Raw genomic sequence first — 8,074 nt, forward strand, 5'->3', positions numbered from 1 at the left:
GTTTCTGTCTGAACTCTATGCCCTGCTATGAAAATTAGAAAAAAAAATGCCCCTAGGAAAAAAGCTGTGGTGAGTATCAGCTCATTTTATTTTATTTTTTTTCTCTAGGACCTTTGTCTCTCAAATCCTTAGTGCCTGAATTGTTCTCCTACGATTCCAGACGAATATTTTTGAATTTTTCAAAGTTTACACTTAGTGGGAAGGTTAGTCAATATAAGCTCTTCCTTTTTTTAGGCTGATAGAACAAAATCTGATATGTTATCTATTTCATGAATAATGAATAGGCATTCAGTTCACTTGCCAAAAAGTTTACTACACTTGATCTTAGCCAAAAGGCCGAGAAGTTTAGTAATTATTATTTAAACATATATTTTAATACCTACTGTGTAATAAGCACTTGGAATATAGCATTGAGTAAAATATAGTGTTTTTTTTCTCAGGGGGTTTAGCATCTAATGAACAACACAGAAGTAAAAAAATAACATTGTATAATAAGGTTGATAAGAGCAGAGATTCATTGTGCTGTAGGGACACATCTGAGGAGTACTTAACTGGGACTTGTGTACTCAGGGAAGACTTAATAGTAATTAAATATAATCCTGAAGATTGAATAGAAGTTAGGTAGGAGGTAGAGGATTTGGGACAAAGGGGAAAGAACATTTTTAAAAGTTTGTTAAACATCATAGAAGAAAAAAAAACTGGCTTTAAAAGAACTAAAGAGAAAATTATGCCAAAAGAATGAAAATAGATGAGATTAAAGAAAAGACAATTCACTGGGGTTTTCCAAGAGCTTTCATGACTCCTGGCCTTATCATAATTAATTTCTCCAATTGCCTTTTGTTGACTAGTTAGGTTTTTTTTTCTTTAGAATAATTTCTCATTAACACTCCCAAAGAACATTCTTGGAGGAAACTCTTTTTTGAATATTCATGTTAAATTCCAGAGATTACACATGTGGTAATCATAGGATATTAGGGTGTTTATTTGAAGATTTTGTTATGTGCTGTGAATTTGATGTTTAGAAAATCTACCTTTTTGTGTGTGTTCCCACTGAAGGCATTTGGGAGTGCTGAACCTTTTCTATTCTGGACATTATGCTTTTGGTAAAAATTCCACAGCATTGAAAACATTTCCTTCTGGAGGCAGTAAAGTTGCTTCAGAGGCAATTTGTACTGCCTGCTTTCCTTTCTAGTTGCTGCATGCTTTTTCAGCTGGAACATTTGATAAGAACTTCCCGTTAGCAATCTTATTACTGGTTTACTCCTTAAAATATTACCTACTTCTTGTGACAAAACATTTTACTGTTCACTTTGCATGTTCCTGATTCTCTGTTCATCTAATAGCATTTTAGTTTTCATTGGTTACCCAATTTCAACATCTTATTGGCTAACCAAGGGGAATATCACTTCTCCTTGATGACTTTGAGTCACATTTTGACTAAAACTGGAATGTCTTTCTGATACTGTTCCTCTCAAGTGTGAACTTATTTTATTGGGTTAACAATTCAGAATTAATCTATACATTTTATCTTTACAAGCATACACAATAATATTCAATACTCAATAATATAGTAGAGAATTATAATTATAAAAAGTAACATCATTTCCCTAAATTGCTAATAATATAAAAAGCATTTATGTAAATCATGTATAGTATAAAGCTGGCGAATTATTATTATTAAATATTTAAGTCTTGAACATTAAAGCAAAATATTCTTACTATATGTTTGAGAGTTAATATTCTTACTATATGTTTGAGAGTTTGCAAATATTTAGCTTTAGTATTGAACTTTTTATCTAAAGAATAATCTATTTTAAAGATAATTTGAAATTTGGCCCTTAAAGGACTAAACTGGATAATGATTTGTACTTCTTATTAAATAGATAATTTTTAGGAAATAGTTCATTATTGGATTTTTGGTTTAGCATTATAATTTTTGTAATTTATTATTTTCAAAGGCAGTATATTATAATGCCCATTTCTTACTAAAGAAATGCATTGCTTTAATTAAAATAATTTATTAATTTATAAAACACTAAGAATTTGTCAAAAAGTAATTAAATTGTAGTAAGAAAAGCAGTGGTTTCTATTACAAAGTCATTGGTTGTTGGGCAATGAGGATCTCTTGACTTTATAACTCCTTTTTCCTTAGCATGGCCTCACAGTCTTCTGAAAGATATGATAGGGAATACTTGAGTATTTAGGTCAAAATCCCATTTGAATCAGTAACATATTAAAAACTTATCGAAATTTTCAATAAATTATGACTAAAAATTATGTCAGAATTAATTTGTGCAAGGATGCAAATGAGTTTAATCAAAATGTAGCTTAAACGGTTTAAATTTTTTTACAATCAATATTGAAATAAATTGAATATGTTAATAAGGGTATTAAAAAGTATATATTAAAGAATTTACCATTCATGAGAAATTAATCATGAGAAACCTTGAATGTCTATGAGCGATCTGTCTTGTTCATCACTGTGTATCGGGTGCCTAGCACAATACTTTAGCCCTAGCAAGTATTTAATTATAGATGAATACAATAAGATGGTGAAAAAGACTGACTCAATTAGAGAGGTAGCCTAGACAACTACCCAGCAGCTGCATTTAAGTAATGATTTCTTTTAACCATCATAATAATGCTTCAGTTGTTATTGTTATTTTCATTTTCCAGGAGAAAAAAATATAATAGTGGTTTTTGCAAATTACAATGTATTAAATTCTCATTTAAGTAAAATCACAACTCTGCTGGTATATAAATGTGATTAGTTGAAGTAGTTAATATATACTGCATGGTTACTATATGCTTAGGACTATTCTAGGTTTTTACAATTAATCTTCATGCCAACTCTAAGATAGGTACCATTGTTCCCTCCAGTTTATATTGTTATGTTATAAAATATGATATATTTTAAACATTCCATCTCTCTCTATATATATTATCACACAGAGTATACTTTTTTGAAAAAATGATAAGCTTTCTCTTTTATTAAAATTATGTAGAGCTACTACTAAAAAAGTCCAAGTAGTCCAAAAAATGCAATGGAAAAAGATAAAAAAAAAAAGAAAACATGTGGAAAGCATCTGAGATATTATCATTTGTTAACAATTGCAAAACATTGGTCTAGACTTATCTCTATAAAAATATAAAGGCATATAGATAGATAGAACTAATTTTAAAACCTAACATTATTTTATATATCATTTTAACATAAGTCATTAAACAATATATATTTTATAAAAGGAAAATAAGTTTACAATGAAGCAGTTGTTAAATTTCTGATATATATTTCTTTATAAATGACATAAATATTTCTCCACTTATAAAAGGAATACTGTGAAGAGCTTTAAGGTTATGAGTTGGTTATGTGTTGTTTTTTGTAATATTATATTTCACTTTTAGACTGTATTGAATTCTTGACAAAAATAATGAGGAAATTATCTCACTTCTATTTCTTTTTCCTTCATCCATACATTATATTATTTAATTGTACTTTTATTTTTAAATTGTCAAGGTAAATACTACTTTTTTTCAGTTATGAAACTTTAATTGGCTACTAGCTTTACATATATCCAAACTCTATTCACCACAATATAACTGTTATAGGATTTTTTAATTTGATTAATCTGTTAATCGTTTTTTTTAAGGATTTTGATGTCTCTGACTTTATTGGTGTTCAATTTGCCAACATATAGAATAACACCCAGTGCTCATCCCATCAAGTGCCCCCCTCAGTGCCCGTCACCCAGTCACCCCACCCCTCGCCCACCTCCCCTTCCGCCACCCCTCGTTCGTTTCCCAGAGTTAGGAGTCTCCCATGTTCTGTCTCCCTTTCTGGTATTTCCCACTCATTTTTCTCCTTTCCCCATTATCCCCTTTCACTATTTTTTATATTCCCCAAATGAATGAGACCATATAATGTTTGTCCTTCTCTGATTGACTTATTTCACTCAGCATAATACCCTCCAGTTCCATCCACGTTGAAGCAAATGGTGGGTATTTGTGGTTTCTAAAGGCTGAGTAATATTCCATTGTATACATAAACCACATCTTCTTGATCCATTCATCTTTCGATGGACACCGAGGCTCCTTCCACAGTTTGGCTATTGTGGACATGGCTGCTAGAAACATCAGGGTGCAGGTGTCCCGGCGTTTCATTGCATCTGAATCTTTGGGGTAAATCCCCAGCAGTGCAATTGCTGGGTGGTAGGGCAGGTCTATTTTTAACTCTTTGCGGAACCTCCACACAGTTTTCCAGAGTGGCTGCACCAGTTCACATTCCCACCAACAGTGCAAGAGGGTTCCCCTTTCTCCGCATCCTCTCCAACATTTGTGGTTTCCTGCCTTGTTAATTTTCCCCATTCTCACTGGTGTGAGGTGGTATCTCATTGTGGTTTTTAATCTGTTAATCTAATGTAGTTTATCATCTAATATAATTTTCATATATGCTATCTTTCCAGTATCCAAGCTTGTTAGAGAATTCCTATTTGTTATTGTAATTTTGAAAAACAGTGCCTGAATATAAATTTCTTATGCTACCATCTTTTTCTCTCACAATTTTTAAGGTATTATTATACTATATTCTGAAGTTGAATGTTATTATGGAAGAGGCTAAAGAAAACATGCACTGAGGGGAACACTTGACGGGATGAGCACTGGGTGTTATTCTGTATGTTGGTAAATTGAACACCAATAAAAATTAATTTATTAAAAAAAAGAAAACATTTTAAGACATATTTTGTATGATTTGTTTTAACTTTCACTTTTAAGCCCTTAAGTTCAACCCTTTAGTTTCAAAAATGTTTTTCAGTAATTTTAAATTACTGGACACATTTATTCCACCTTTCTGTTTTTCTCCTGAGATCCACCCATTATGTACTTTTTCTTCCAAATAAAATATGTTCTTTGCAATATCTTTTATAAATGCATACTTTTATATATGCAGTTGGATAATATCACATAAATGTTAAATATAATAAAATGGGAGAATGTTTGTAGATAGACTTGAATAACTAGCTAACTTCAGTGTTGCTACATTAATGATTAGTGTTGGTTGAGTCCACATCTTTTGCTTTATAAAGATAAGGTATAGGTTCTTAATAGCATAAACCAAGCCAAAGTAAATGTTGTGTCTTGTATTTTGTTTTGTTTGTTGGTATCTTTTTTTATAAAAACATATTTTATAAAAATGCTGATAGAGTTCTGGCATAGTCCATTTTAGCCATTAACTTTTTCAAAGCTTTGTTTTTTATTCAATATGATTTGAAATTTATAAGAAAATCTTAGAACATTGGGCTATCTTGGTGATCTGTGCTTATTTTAGCACAGTTTCCATAGGCAAAATCTTTTCTCCTTATCTTCCACCATATACTTCCAATGATCTAAACAATAAATTATTTTATAGCATTTCAGTTAAGACATGTTTATTTTCTCAACTTTCTGCCATAGATCTTTGCCATATCTTAATATTATCTGGTAATCTCTAACAAATTCCAATTTTTGTAGCATTTCTACTCTCTGTGCACTCAATTTCTTTTTTTTTTTTTTTGTGCACTCAATTTCTAAGAGATTAAGCGCTCACTGGAGCTTTCCTGATATATCTGTTCTTTCTTAGAATTGAATGCTAAACTCTTCAATTCTGTAAACTGTAAAATATCCTAAAAATATTTTTTCATTTGGTTTATATTGCTTGCAACCAAATAACTATTTGCAAATAAGAGAATAAAATGATTTTTCTTACCCTTCCAAAAATTCCTGATCCCAGGCAAAAAAATAAATCAGATATTTACAAAGTCATATTTGGCATAAATTATTTGTCTTTAAATATTTGTGATAATTTTACGAGTCTTTCCATATAAAGTGTAAATTTGATCTTTACTGTTGTTCAACCTGTTCTTGGAGTGGAACTTTTTCTGGTATTAAAATATTTCAGTAGTAAATATTGTTAACAGGAAAAGAGTAAAATTGAGATTTAAAAGTGAAATGTATGGTAAAATACAGCAGGATTGAAGTAGAAGTTTTGTAATGCAGCTTGGAAAATTCAAAGTATCTCCCTTCTTGTCTTTGAGAGAATGGAAACCTGATTTACATGAAGGGAACCCAGAAGGACACATGGTGTCTTGTCACATCCTAATATGCTATAAGAAAAAGTCACAGAGTGTCAGGCTATAACGAGTATATCACATTGATGATGAGAGAAATACCATGAGTCCATATGACACGATCTTTATGACTCAGCCAAGATAATGCAAATAAATATTTTAAGGAATTTTCCCTATATCTAATATCCATATTACTCTTCTTATAGAGGCAGCAAATACTGGAAGATTTCTCTAAAGCCTATACTTAGTAGCAAAAACAATTAGAAAAATTCACCTTTTACGGCTCTGGAATTATGGAGAATTGAATGTTTTGCTATACATTAGTTTTTTATTCTAAATATGACTTACAATTTATTTGAAATCAAATCTAAACAAATCCAACTAAGGGCTTTTTTAGAACCTTTCAAATTCTATAGTTACATGACAAACACATTTTTATAAAACAGTTATAATTCTAAGCCCTGATTTGTAAGAGAGAGTAACTACCGTGTTTGAACCTAGCAGTTTGTTTCAATGAAAATTTTAAAGGAGACTTGGTTACCAAATGTGTGTTATGCTCAGCTATTCACTCTGTTACAAGTAAAAGATTTTAACAGAAATCTTAGTCCCAATAACAAGGTCCAACAAAATACAATATCTTATGTTCTGTCAATAGCCGGCCTAAAGACCTAAAGAGTGGTGATAGAGTGATAGATAAGTAACAACAAGACCCAAGAATTTTATAAGTGACTGTGTTCATAAAAGGGAATTGGTTTTATAGTGGTAAAATTATAGCAAGAACTAGTTCTGGCCACATGAAGATATATTCCTATCGTGGGTTGAATTATGCACTCTCCCAAATTCATATGTTGAAATTTCAACCCTTAGTACCACAGATTGTAACCATATTTGGAGACAGAAACTTTTAAGAGGTAATTAAGGTTAAATGAGGTTATATGAGTGGCCCTGATCCATGTAATTGTATTTGGAGACAGAATCTTCAAAAAGGTGGTTAAGTTAAAATGAGTGCAGTAAGGTAGGGCATTATTCCAATATGACTGGTATCCTGATAAGATAAAAGGAATTAGGAGCATGCACACAGAGAAAAAAAAAAACATGTGAGGGGACACCAAGAAGACTCCCCACCTGCAAGCTAGGGAAAGAGGCCTCAGGGGAAACTAAATCTGCTGACGCCTTGATCTTGGACTTCCAGACTCCAGATTTAGGAGAAATGAGTTTCTGCTGTTTGAGTCACCCAGTATGTGATACTTTGTTATGGTAGCCCTAATAAACTAATATAATTCCCATCTTTCAAAGGTTCTCTCTTTCACAATAGTGGGTTTTTGTGTTTGCTTGTTTTTGTTTTTTAACCTCTTAGTATGAATTAGATACATTTCTCTTTATGTGGAACCAAGTACAGTCAAACTATTTATGGTATAGTTAAATTTTCAAGCTTCTAAGTGACTAATGCAGCACAGGCATGCATACTAAATTCACTTGACTATTACTGTGTTTTTTTAAGAACCCAATATCTAATTCTATAGCATATGCTTTGATTTTTGTGGTGTACTAAAAATTCAAGTACATCTTACTGAAACTCTCTCTCAGCATCAGAGAAAAGTTTAGCAAAAGAAAAATGTTTTACTGAATTAAATTCATAGTGCTTACATAGCCTAAGAACATGCTCCCAAAGATCTCAATAATACATTTCACTATCCTCATAGACTACAAAATTTCCCAGTATGAACCTTGGACTGAACTATTATTTGAATCATTGTATCCTCCTAACTCAATTAAGTGAAATATAGGTGGATGAAATAGAAAAAAAAATGGCTGAATTGAGTCTTCGAAGATTTGCTTTTATTTACCTACTTTTACCAGGTTTTGATTTGAGTCTGTTGGTGACCACTGAGAAAGCAGTTGATCATTGCTTTCATATGAAAAATTCCTGGTCAAGATATAAACTCTAGTAATCATTTACTCGTTGCATT

The 8,074-nt window shown here is 31.4% G+C and overlaps 1 pseudogene; it reads right to left on the reverse strand.

Moving 5' to 3' along the window:
* Nucleotides 1–230: 230 nt before the first annotated feature.
* On the reverse strand, nucleotides 231–348 carry LOC129503022 (U2 spliceosomal RNA; annotated as a pseudogene).
* Between the last annotated feature and the right edge of the window lie 7,726 nt (nucleotides 349–8,074).

Source organism: Nyctereutes procyonoides, unplaced genomic scaffold (assembly GCF_905146905.1).
Source record: "Nyctereutes procyonoides isolate TBG_1078 unplaced genomic scaffold, NYPRO_anot_genome, whole genome shotgun sequence".
In the NCBI taxonomy this organism is placed as follows: domain Eukaryota; kingdom Metazoa; phylum Chordata; class Mammalia; order Carnivora; family Canidae; genus Nyctereutes; species Nyctereutes procyonoides.